The sequence below is a fragment of the Triticum urartu genome, chromosome 7A (genome assembly GCF_056163025.1).
Source record: "Triticum urartu cultivar PI428250 chromosome 7A, HENAU_Tu73, whole genome shotgun sequence".
Classification (NCBI taxonomy): domain Eukaryota; kingdom Viridiplantae; phylum Streptophyta; class Magnoliopsida; order Poales; family Poaceae; genus Triticum; species Triticum urartu.
This window is the reverse complement of record NC_141879.1, coordinates 47,556,250-47,569,953: the sequence shown is the minus strand read 5'-3', so window position 1 is coordinate 47,569,953 and position 13,704 is coordinate 47,556,250. Positions and strand designations below refer to the sequence as shown.

Genomic DNA, 13,704 nt, shown 5'->3' with positions numbered 1-13,704 from the left:
CACAGTAGAACAGAAGCAGTTGCACAGTAGGACATAAGCAGTTGCACAGAGTGCATTACCTTTATTTGGTTTTAATTTTATGTGACAATTTTTTTGCCCATTTTGCAGTGATGAGTGTGGGTTGTTCGCACTGCTTAACGCCACCAAGTGGAATGGTAGCCAACTGCCCAACTACGACCCCAAGGAAGTACTCAACATCAGGAAGAAGCTGGCATATGATTGGGTCACCAGCGTGCACAACACCGCCCCATGGAGGAAGTTGCTGAGATACGACAAGGAGTAGGTCAGTACTATTTTTTTCTTTTTTTCTGCTCCATGGAGGAAGTTACTGGTTTGTACAATTTTTTAAGCAGATTTTGTAGTTGCACACTACTAGTAATTGAGTTTGCAACTCAATATCACCACTTTTGTTGATACATTAGGAGCACTGGATATACAATTGTTCAACAACTAAATATTTAACCAGTTGCCAACAAAGGCACAAATAGCAACTTTTTTTTACACAGTGCATGAACTAATTCAAGCAGCATAAATTAGATAAAGAGAAATCATAGATACTGAATGTGTTCACTTGGTCCCAACATTGCTAAAAAACATCATTCTTTTCCTTTTTTGTTTCAAAGTTACAAATGAGGAAATAGAATCACAGGAGCCTGAGTGGACACACACCAGCAGTGTGCTCTGTAGATTGGCACTGGCTGCATTTGTTTTTCTTCTTTGGGTGTAGCTCCAGCGCCGATTTGTACCGTCGACTCTTTGCCCTACCCTTTGTAGTAGACCTTGGAGGATCCCTGGGCACAAAATCATCAGAAGCTTGTGCAAGGGATGCAACCTCCAACGGGGCAGTAGGACCGTCACGATCACCTGTGTAATAATCATATAAAAAGTTTAGTATTTTTGTTATTGTGCAACCAACACTGATGTTCTGTGCAACCACACAGTACATTTTGTGCAACTAACTGGTTGCTGTGTGCAAGTTAAGTTGAAAAAAACACCTGCAGTAGCACGGCCTGTCATGGTACTTGGATTGTAGTCGCCTATGGGCAGAACATGAAAAACAAGTTAGATTTTTAGCTTGATCCTCAAACTAACACAGCGCACGCAACTAGGCAGCATGTTCTGTTCAACTGGGCACCATGATATGTGCAACTAAAGTCACTCACCCTAGTTTTTGTTTGGGAGTCGGTGAAGGTACTAACCTGGGTGATGAGCCCCCCGAGTCCTGCCTGTAGGTCCATTGGGAGTAGCACAAAGGGCACTGCTAGTTGGGCCTGCCGGGGAGGAGGTCTTTGAGGGATTGCATCACCTATAGGCAGAACAGGGCAAACAAGTCAGTTGTGTTTATCTTTTGATGCTTGAACTAACACAGCGTGCGCAACTAGGTAGCCTGTTCGGTGTAACTGAGCACCATGATGTGTGCAACTGGAGTTACAGACCTAATTTGATGGGGAGTTGGGGGAGGGTAATTACCTGGACGATGAGCCCCCTGAGTGCTGCCTGTAGGGCCATTGGGAGGAGCACGCGGGGGAGGAGGTGGCGGAGGATGCCGTGTACAGCCAGGAGGGGGAGGAGGTCCTTGAGGGTTGACATCACCTATATCCAGAACTCGAAAAATAAGTTAGGTGTGTTATCTTGATGCTTGAACTAACACAGCGTGCGTAACTAGGCAGTATGTTCTGTCCAAGTGGCTACCATGGTGTGTGCAACTGAAGTTACACACCTAGTTAGATCAGGAGTTGGGGCAGGTAATTACCTGGATGATGAGCCCCCTGATTGCTGCCTGGATGTGGAGGAGGTCCTCGAGGGTTGCCATCATCTAATGGCCCCGTTGCAGCAGTCGGTTTTTTATTTTTCTTGGACTTGTTCGGGTGGCCGATCTCGGTACGTGCTGCATGCATATGCTTGTATACAATATCTTGTGCTGGATCAGAACCACTCGCAAACTTTGCTAGTTTCCGAAAATCGTATATCATGTTCCTCTTCCTTATCTGCTTCTTTGATTGAGGAGGCATTTCATCCGGTTGCTCATAACCAGTCTCTAGCGCACTAGGTACAGCAGTAGGTGTCCACCGTCTTAGCAGGTACCTTTCCGGTATGACATCAACTTCAACATAGATGAACACCTTGAGGATGTGGCAACAGAGGATGCCGTCCTTGTCCATTTTACAGCACTCACACAAATAGGAACCCTCCTCCACCCTTGCCTGCACCAAGTAGTTTCGAGAACCATATTTGGCAATAAATTCCTGGTTCGGTCTGAGCTCAAATACAGCAACACCAACTTGGAATGCATTATAACATCCAATCAGCTCAAACTCTTCTCTGAACTTGCGGTAAAGGTCCCTAGTATAGGTTTTGTGAGCTTGCTTCTCTATTGGGAAGTTGGACCACAACTCAATCTCAAGGTGTTCTGTCCTGTAATCATTGCAGCCTTCCTTGGCAAGGATGTGGTTCTGGATTTTTTCATATTGCTTGACGAAGTTCAGCATTGAGTTGTGTGGGTTCACATATCTTTTCAGGACGGGTTGAACTCCTCACTACGCTGTGTAGACTGGAGGAAAGGGAAGAAGCTATGTTTGAAGTAGCACGGCATCCAAGTTGACCTGTATTCGTACAACTTCTCAAAGTGCGTGTGTGTCATAGCCTCATACTTCATCATTAACCCAGCCCAATTCTGCTCAAACTCGTCTATAGTGAAGCTGAAGTCAACACACTTGTTGAAATCATCAGAGAGTCCTGGATTCCGGCACAGCAGCCAACCAACCTTTTCCTGAGCCTTTTTCATGATGTGCCATCGACAACAGCGGTGCACGGTGGTTGAAAAGATGCTCTGTATTGACTACCTCATTGCACCATCCTGATCGGTGATGAAGTTGTCAGGAGGTTTGCCATCCATAGCCTCTAGGAATGCTCCAAAGACCCAATCAAAGCTCGATGCCAACTCCTGCCTCACAAACGCGCAACCCAGCATGAAAAATTGGCCATGTCGGTTTATTCCTATGAAGGGCGCGAACGGCATATTGTACATGTAGGTGGTGTCAAACGATATGCAATCGTGGTACGCCTCCGCATAAGCTTTTCGAGCTAAGCCATCCACCCAAATTATGTTGACAACTCTGTTCTCTTCATCATATTTCACCTTATAGAAGAAGTCTGGATCGGTTTTTTGTATATCCTTGAAGTGCGCAATTGTCTCAATCAGATCACCCTCCTTTGTGTCATCTCTACGGAAACTTGTACAAAGATTTGTTATTGCCTTTGGTCCGAACGGCACCATCATCTCAGATCCATAGAACTCTGCCATTACATGCATCATTCGTCCTGCATAATACAAAAACAAACAGTATAGCCTTTTTTTTAGTTGCACAAATGCGCACATCCAGGTGCACAGTAATAGGACACGTGTTGGCACAGAAGACAATCGCAGGAAATGGACACCTAGCTGCACCTTTTTAAAAACACTTTGCAGTTTTTGCATACAGGACATTGTGTAGTTTAAAGTAAAGACAAACTAGTTGCACAAGAAGCACCAAAAGTGATATATAAAAAGCATGGGAAGTTGGACACCAGTTGCACAACTAAGCCATTTCAGTTGCACAGTAGTACCATAACAGTTGCACACTGGACTGCCTAGAGGGAAACTTAATTCTTCACGGGATATAGAAAAACACTACATCTGTAGTCAAGTTGCAGTTATACAAGATGCGCAGAAACTCCTTTTCATCAGGTGAGATGCCTTGGTGGGATCTCAAGTATTTGGACAATGAAGGTTTGTTCACGAGCGGATGATTGTGCTCATGAACAAAGTGCGTCACCTCCCATCGCCCATCTATGAGCTTCACCAACATTTTCGCCTTGCATTCAGTCTGCTTTATTGTCTCACGTTTGCGCTTCTTCTTCTTCTTCTTCTTCTTACTAGTACCAGCCTCCTCTTCAGCAAATATTGGAGGTTCTTCTTCCATCTTCTCATCACTGTTAACAGATTTTGGATCTAGAATAGGGTCCAGGACAGGAGGAGCCTCAGCTCCTCCATCATCAGCTTTGGGCTTCTTGAACTTGTTGCAGCAAAACTGTTGTTTTATCAATTCATTGGTGCGGGGTGTCCGTCTAGAGGTGTTCATCTTGATAGAGAAATCCATCCGTAGTGCATAGCTATTGTAGTGATCCTTAGCAATTTGAAGGCTGTCAAACCTCATGCCAACATAGGGTTCCATAGGTTGAGAACCAGCCTCATCCTCTCCTTCTTCTACTTGCACAGCTCCGTCAACAGCCCCAGCTCCTAGCTCAGTCCTGGTTGGACCAGGAACATTTGCCTTGGTTCCTGTGTCATCAAGAGTATGGCTCTCTGACTGCAAAGACACCACTACAGGGGCACCACGGGCTGATGACTGGCCTGCCACATTGTCATGGCCCGTAGGGTTACCATCATGACTTGCCTGCGTGTAGTAAACAGATCGACCATTTTCTGTCCAATTTCCTTGTTGTATGATGGGTTGCTGCTGATCCATATCATGAGGAAGTTCATTGAGATCTGGAGGCAACTCATTGAGATCAAGCATTTTTTTCCTTATTTTTGGATGCTGCCACACACTCCCTGCACATATAAAAAAGAAGAAATTGATGTCATCAGTTGGTAACCACAGAAAAAGAGTGTTTCAAACAACCTAAAAACTTAGTAAATAGGCAGTTGCACACCATTTTGTGATAATCTTAGTTCCAAAAGCAACATGACCGTAGCATAATCTTTATTATAACAGTTATGAAATTTTTTGTTTGCACAGATTTGTTATGTTAGTTGCACAGTTTGCAGTAAATAACTGGCAAAAGCATGACTTCTTTTTGCTACAGAGTTTTTCTGACTTTTTCCCTTTTTGTTTTGTTGCAATGATCTGTAGGTTTCCATTTCGCAAGGAGCACTTTTCAGATTTTTCTGCACATAATTGGATGCTACATTTGAGCAGGAAAATCCAGGTGAAAGAAGAAAGAAGAATTGGAGGACAGATTATAGTTATATGTTTTTCATCGCCGTTTATGTTTCTAGTTCTGGTATATTTGAACATATTAATATGGTTTTGCAATAGGTGTGGGACCAGAATATATGCGTGGGACAAGATTATATGTGTGAATATGTTAATATGGTTTGTGGCTTCATTAGCCATGGACAAAAGTTCTTGTGTTTTTCCTGTTGCACTACAGATTTCTGGTTTCGCTAGAATAGACGTCTCAATTGCTAGGATGCATCTTTCCACTTGGCCAGCATACATATTCAGTTGGACATTCAATGTTTTTAGTTGGCTAGAATAGATGTCTCAGCTGGCTAGGTTGCATTTATTTCAGTTTTTGGCCAACATGCATGTTCAGTTGGACAGTTAATGCATTCAGTTGGCTAGAATAGATGTCTCAGTTGGCCAGGATACATTTTCTCAGTTTTTTGGCCAACATGCATGTTTAGTTGGCCAGAAAACATGTTTTTTATTTGCACATATACTACAATTTTTCCAAAGTGTTTACTCACAAACATGTATTGCCAAATATACATGTTTACTTGGCCAGGATACATGTTTACTTGGCCAGGATACATGTTTTTTAGTTGGCCAGAAAACACGTGGGGTACAATGCATGTTTTAGTTTTGGCTAGCATGTATGCCGAGTTGCCAGAATATAGGTTCAGTTGGCTGGGATGCATGTTCAGTTGCACATTTATGAATTTTTCGTTGCACATATCTATTGGGCAGTGAATTTTTTGTTCATTTTGCAAACAATAACTACAAGTTGGTAGAATGCATGTTTAGTTTTTGGCTACAATGCTTTGTTGAGTTGGCTTTAATCATGTTTTAATTGGCCAGAGAACTTGTTTTTAGTTGGCTTGTTTAACACATCCAGGTGGTAGAAACTTATTTGGCATGCATCAAGTAGTTTCTGGCATGTTTAACACATCCAGCAGTAACATCAAGTAGGCTGGTGTGATGTGCCAAATTCACCTCTTTTTTGAAGCAGATTCTCCATGGATCCATGAAGAAGGGGGTTTACATATGCCTATGCAGTAGAAAAAAAGAGGAAGTGAAGAGGTGCAAAGGGGGCTTACCTGCTTGATCTTACTGCCTGGTATGACTCTGACCACCCTGCCCTTTAGATCTTGAAGCAGCTCCTTCTACTTTGGGGCTCCCATGACGGCTGTGTAGGAGGAGGAAGAAGGGTTGGGGGTGATTTCTGTTGGATCTGCTTCTGGCGTGGAGAAGAAGAAGAAGGCAGCGTGGGAGGGGCTGAGGCGTGGGGACGAGCGGGGGCGTGGGTGCGAGCTGGGGACAGCTTGCTACGTGGGGCGTTTTCTGTTTGGTGGCCGCTCGATCGGTTTGTTTGGTGGCCGGTCGATTGGTCGGTTTGATGGTCCTTCCTTTTCTGTTTCGTGGGGACAGAAGGTTTCCTTTTTCAGCCGGCCACTCAGTTGCACTAGTGGACAGCCGGCCGCCCACTAGACACGCCCGAAACTCAAACTGCAATCTATGATCTAGAGGCGTGAAGCTTCACAGTAGCAAAGGGATTTTTTGTCTTCCTGCTGCTGTGAAAATATAGTAGGCTCACCTAAAAACCGACCTGGAACCGCTCGTCCGTAGGAAACAGAGAGGCGTCTCGATCACTTGCTCAGGCAGGACCGGGTCCGTGTCCAATTTTGTAATGCGACATGAATGCTGATGCCGGCAGTTGCAACAGTTTTCTGCACAGCAACCGCGGAGTAATCATGCACCAGAGACAGACACAGTGGTTCATTAACAATAGGTTAACTTTTTTTAAATCGTTCACAGTACGTGCCTGTTAGTCTGGAATCTTGGTTGAATAGTTTGAATTGAAATTGCAAATACGCCGATCGATCATCCGGTCCAATTTGAACGCAGTGTGCATTGTCTGAATTGAAATTGGAAAAACAGGACGCACGCACGCACGCATGCTGGCGGACGGGAGATAAATTATATCGCGCGGCTGTTGGGACGCCTCTGAACTGAATGGTTTTGATCTCGGCCACAAAATCGTAAGCAACGCCGCGTATTTTCTTCTCCATAGTCGAGTCGTTGGCGAGAGTGAGACGCTCGTATGCGACACCGGGGCACCGGCATGTGTGTTGGACTAGCCACTGCATGCGGCGGCCGCAGCCTAGCCAGGACTAGTTGGGTCTAGTTACACTGCGCGTGTGTAGTGCAGTTGTTGCACTGTTTTGGGCGTCAGTACAATTAAGTGTTTCTAAAATGATTAGCTAGGGGTCCAAGACCAGCGATTGAGTGTGACTCCGTATCACTACTTTATTGCGGGCTGCCAAGCCAACAAAAGTTGAATAATGCGGAAGGGTTAAGAAATGTGCAGAAGAAGCTGAAACTTGTCTGCAGCTGCCCTGAGTGCTACTACCTTTAATCAAGTTTTTCTTAGCATGTTGATGATTGATGCTTTCTTGGAAAGTGTATGGACAGAAACATGTTGATGCTTTCTTGGAACGAGGATACTCCCTCCGGTCCTTTTTATTCTGCATATTAGAATTCTTTGAAGTCAAACTTCACAAAGTTTGATCATATTTATATGAAAAATATCAACATCTGCCATGGTAAAGTTATACAATATGAAACTTTAAGTCATGACACATCTTTTGATATTGATTTCAGATTGTGAATGTTGGTATTATTTTTCTATAAATCTATAAAGTTGGTCAAACTTTACGAGCCTTGACTTCAGTCAAATCTTATATGCGAACTAAAAAGGACTGGAGGGAGTACAAGTTGTGGGTTGTTGTTCCAACATAGTACTACAAGTGGTATCAGAGATGCAACTTGCTAGATCGCAACCAACTTGCTGGAATAAAAATTGCATTTCTTCTTAGCCGACGGTGCGATTTTAGAGTGACATGGTTTTTTTTTTCAAAAAAGGGATTTCCGGCCTCTGCATCAGAACGATGCATACGATCAATTTATTAAAAATATAAATAGGTTTAACAAGGTCTTAGAGTCTCACAAAGAGCCAAAAGGACCAAAAACAAACTGACCATGAAAAGCCACAACCGGCTGGCATAAGAAGGACAGGTAAACTAATTGTCTATCCTATTACATGGCCGCCATCCAAACCGGTTGAAGATATCTCGCGCTACCATCTCCCAGCGGGTAGATCCAGTAACCAAACGCTCCCTGGCCTCCATCGGAGTGAGTAGCGACCACATATGGATCAACGCAGTGGCTCGGAAAATAACCTGCAAAAAATAAATATTTGTTGTTCTGTTAAAGACCAAATCATTTCTGCAGTTCCAGACTGCCCACAATAAAGCACAAACTCTTACTCAAATATATCTCGCTATTTCGGTCTCTATCCCGTTAAGCCACGTTCCAAATAACGTGTTGATAGAACTCGGTGGAGTAATATTAAATGCAATATGGACTGTTCGCCATAAGACTTTTGCTAACGGGCAATCAAGAAAAATGTGTTTAATGGTTTCCTTCTTATCACAGAAACTACACCTAGTAGATCCTGTCCAATTACGTTTTGCCATGGTGTTGATATGTTTTTGGAGTTGGTATTTGTATCTGTGTTTGGTAAGATAGAGACAGCAGCAATACGTGGTGCCTACTTGCACTACTAGTTATTATGCGCTCGAACAGTTAAATGTAGGATTATGCCGCTCATTTCTTCTGAAGATTTACACGTTCAAACGGATAGGATTGAACGGGAAAATTAAAGGCAAGAGATTTGAATGTGAACTCGCATGTAGGACACCGTCATGACCAAGCAAACATGACCTATAAAAAAAAAACTCTAGCGCGAAGCGTGTGGAGTGCACTGAAGCATGATACATTGACTGGCTGTTTCTTACATGTGCCTAGATTAGTGGTGCCAACTGGGTCTTTGGATTGATGTCTAGCTTTGCCACATCTAATTAATCTCATCACGGAACATGCATGATGCATGCAGACATTCAACAAAAAAAATGCATGTGAATATATGCACGCCACTTCCATTTTCAATCTATTTGGCTACAGAGGGAAGGACACTTGTGTTGAATTGACACAATTGATGTTATGCTATGAGATACATTCGTCATGAGTTAATTGTTTTATAACACAGAGAAAGTTATACGTTTGCATAATTTCTTAGACCATAAGAGTATCGAGTTTCTTCATACTTTCTTCATGAACTTTGAGGTTTGTTAAACGTTATCTGTAACAGGGTGACGGGTTCACGGAAAAATATGATAAGGAATTTGGTTGCTCAAGACTGGGATTTTCTACTCCGATGATGGAGAGATATTATTAGGGCCCTCTTGATTTTACGTTATCCATCTTGATGACGTTGCCAATGGACACGCGATCCACCTCAAACAATTGGGATCTCACCCTCTAGGTGAAACAATATCGGATAGCCGAGTCGGACGATGACGATGTCCTTGATGTCTTTTCCTCCCTAGAGGCGTCATTTTGCTTTGTGTGCCCGCGCTTTTGCCTAGTGCAGGTAGTTGGTCAGTCTTTCGACCGGTTATTTCCAAATTAATCGTGTTGTGTGTTGTTTTTGTGTTTGATTTCTCTTATGTATTGATGAATAAACTCTCTTCTTTTTATTGCAAAATTGTGAGAGCTCCCCATTGTGTGATGAGGTTCCGTAGAACAATTTGTTTTTTCGTAAGGTAGAAATTTGTGATCGAACTGTCTTGAGAAAAGAAAATGTGATCCAACCGTATTCTAAACGAAGAGAAAAGAAGAAACAAAAAGTACTGTGTGATTGATCGAACACCCACCATCCGTTGGACCGGGAAGTACTGCTGCAAAGAGTACTGCAACCTGCTGTGCGCCACGGCCTCTGCGCTGTGCGCCACGAATCCCACGAAAGTGACCCCTGCAACCTGCTGCATGCGTCGTCCATGACGGGACGGGAGGAGGGAATCCAAGCAGATCCGCCCGCGGCAGGACCGCGTCGAGACGACCCACCCTCACCTCCCTCCTCTCTCTCCCACGATCGAGAGCACCCGTTCAACGCCTCACCACCCAAACGAAAGCCGCCGTTGCGTGGACGCGAATGCGGCTCCGGCCGCCAGCCGCAGCCGGGATTGTTCCCGCGTTGATAGAGGGGCGACGAGTCCGGGAAATATCCACGTCTTTTTCGCTCCGGCCGCATTGCCACGGCCCGTCCGGATTGGTGGTGCACGCACGCACGGCGCCCCTGTCCTGCCGGTCGCCATATGCTCTAGTGTTACAGTCTAGAGGCTCTAGCTGGGGGAGCTAGCTGCGGCCGTCTCCACTTCGTTCTCCAACAGCGACTCCATCGGCGACTTGTGATCAGCTGTGACCTGCTAATGTGCAAGAGTCGGACAAGTTACCGATCGAGCTGTTTTGCCCCGCCCACGCGTCTTGGTCTCTGTCATGCATGTGTTGTGATGGTGAGATGTAACTTGAGCTGTTCTTTCACCTGCGCAAGCAATATTGACGTGCGGGTACTCAACTGCGTAAATTTTCCATGGAGATCCTCGGTGCCGCTTTCTCAAAGCATACATCATCATTAGGGCTTGTACAAGGTGTTTATGAAAGGTGCTTAAAGAAATAAATTAGGCTTTTCTTAAGTACCAATGTTTGTTTGTACAAGGTAAACGTTTAATTAGGCATCACTTCTGTAGAAATAGGCATTGGTGCTTCAAAAAAATCTGGTTTATTTTTCCAAGAACCTAGCATTGTACAAGGTCTTAGGGGTTTTAGGGCATCTCCAGTGCCAAACAACATAATTTTTTTTTGAGAACTAGGCAAACAACAGATGACAACCTCTATTTGTCCCCGTAAAGAACACATTTGTCCGCAAAAATACTGGAGGCCCAACGCCGTCCCCCATGTGTCCTCCCACATTTAGCCGGTCAACATTTTTGCTCATTTTTTTCCAACCAAATCTGAATACTCTAAAGGCATATAGTTTAAACACAGAAATAGATAGTGCAAATTAAAAAATAGTTTAAATTGGGAATATAGTGTTCAAACATAAATATTATTCATAGGACATTGTTCAAACAAAAAAAAAATGAAGGAAATCACAAATCTGTTGGTTCCCATAATGTATCCACAAAGGGTCTATGAGATAATCGAGAAGTATGTTTTCCAGGTGACCAGATCTATCAAAATCAACATTACCCAAATCATCGCCATCATCCTCCACAGCCATGTTGCACATCACATGTGCAGTTACTATCTCCAGCAATATTGAATGATGTCACGTAGTAGCAGGTCCATAAACAAAAGCCCAGCAAGCTTGTAGCACCATGCCCTGCTGAAATATCGGATTGGCTGCAAAAGAGGCACAATAGAGATCAACATGGACCTTTGCCTACTTCGATTAATAGTTATCCCGCGTGAGGTAGAAACCTTGAGGTTGAGAACATGCACACCTCCCTTCTCCAATGCTTCGAGGATATATACTCAACATCATCATGAACTCATAATCGTCATTATCGCCATCCAATAATGATGACTCAAAGAACTCGTTTTAAGTAAAACTGTCACACGTGTCCTCCAGAAATGTGAAAAGAATTGGTCAAACTGTGTTCAAACATTTTTGTCGAACATCTGGTGTTTGAGGTAGACGACATCGGCTAGGACATACTGGGGTAGTGTGTAGGGCAGCAAGCATGTTTAGGGGCGATGCTTGGGGTGGGCGTTAGACTACGGACAACACTCGTGTGTAGGTCGAGTGTTCAAGATGGGCACAAGACAGAGTCAGGGTTGATTTTGCTTTGACCGATTAGTGACCCCGCTGTCTGCCCGGGCATAGAAGGGGTTGATGAGCCTGGCAGTAGATGCTCTAATATCCTTCTATCCATACTATCCAGACAGACATTACTAAACAGTATAACTCAGCGAGCTACAGCCTTCCACATCGATTTGACGTTTTGAACCATCCGATCAACTCGTTTAACGTTACAGATCGTTCTGTTACACAGCGCACCTTTTCACCGGTCGCCCCGCTCATCCAGGCTTGCCCAACGTTATCGGGCCGCTGCTTCGGAGATCGACTTGGGCGGCTTCTCGTTCGTCAATCAGTTGAGTATTTTGTTTTTTGCATCGAGCGCCACAAGCCCACGAGCATTACCTCCACTTCCCCATCGGCCCAGGCCGTCCCTTCCCATTCTATCGCTCTATAATGTCAGCCTTGAAACCGCCGGCAGCGCCATAATGAGGGTCAAGGCCGATGGTATTCCTTCAGTAACAGTCCACCGTAAAGTGCAGGCCTACATTTTGATTCCCCTCTCTCTTTCCTCGAAGTTGATAGTGCTAATCGTGGCTGTTCTCTTTGGTGATTGTTCATGAATCATGGAGGCGGCGATGACGACAAGCGAGAGAGCTTTGCCCCGGTGTAGGCGAGCGATTAGTATAAGGAGGACAGGGGCGGAGGCAGGATTTGAGCATAGGCGGAGGCAGGTTCGACAATGAGAAAAAAAACAGAACATAATAAATCTATCGAGTGATTTTGATTGATACCTAAATATGCTTCTCGTTGTTTGCTCGAACCAATCCCCCAAAAAAGGAATGTACTGGTTCTTCTCATCACGACTATGCACAAACCCAAGCATATTTTACCAAATGTTTCCATTGTTCAAGTTTTCTAAATAATAGTATAGTAGTTCTTTTCTCTAGATGGACGAGCGCGGCAATGCGTGCCATCATAATCTAGTATACAATAGTTTAGGTGAGGCCCTTGGAGATGCCTTTAATTTTGCCCTTTTTGGTGTACTACTAGTGTTGTTTGCTCATCCATGTATAGATGTGCAATCAGGACGTTTGGTGCCGTCCCTCCCGTTGTACCCTACTTAGTGATCAGAGATGGGTAGACACGAAGAAGATTTAAGAGAATCTACAATCGGATATGTTAAATATGGCCCCTCAAACATCCGTGGATGTGTCCGGATATGTCCGCGTGCAGTGATCGGACACATCTTAAATTTTATTTGTTGCATCAGGGCATCTCATACTAGATTCTTAAATCCATACAAACGAAATAATTTATGTACTACGTCGATCACCTAGCTACTCATCGTCGGAGATGTCAACGATCTCTGTACCCGGCTCCGGCAGGATTGGTGGCAGCTGCAGCTCTGGCTCCTCCGACACCTTCGGCTGCTCTACTCAGGCCTCCTCCGCCTCTATCTCCGTGTGGAGTTTGGCAAAGAGCGCATCGAACGCCGTCTGCTCCCGCCGGAGGAACACCTGGTTGGCCTCCACTTAGACCTCATCCTGGAAGAACTCCAGGATGGCCTGCTGCTCCGCCAGCTCATCGGATTGCGCGAAGGCGAACTCCGCCTTCGCCTGCTCCATGTTGAAGCCCGGCAGCTGTTGCTCCGGCTGCTCCGCCTCCTCCACCTCCATCGGAGCCAGCTCCTCCTCCTCTTCTTCCCCCGGTGCTCCTTCTCCTCCGGCTCTAGCGAGTTCTGAGATAGCCCGGCAGCGATGCGTGCTGCGCGCGCGGCTTGTCTCGCCCGAATCTTCTGCTGGAGCTTGCTGCGGCGCTCCGGCGTGAGCATTGTGTAGTACGTCCACGGAGTGACGGCTCCTTCCTGCTTTTTTCCTCCTCGTCTCCTATGTCCCAAGCTACTCGTTCAGCTCACGCCGTAACGCTTCGAGGATTGACAATACTACATTGCACGGGCATCGTGTGCGTTCGTGTGTGGTGGTACAAGCACGGCAATCCATATTCCTCTCTCCT

General features: G+C 45.0%; 1 pseudogene; it reads right to left on the bottom strand.

Moving 5' to 3' along the window:
• Nucleotides 1-643: 643 nt before the first annotated feature.
• On the bottom strand, nucleotides 644-13,367 carry LOC125518260 (uncharacterized; annotated as a pseudogene).
• Between the last annotated feature and the right edge of the window lie 337 nt (nucleotides 13,368-13,704).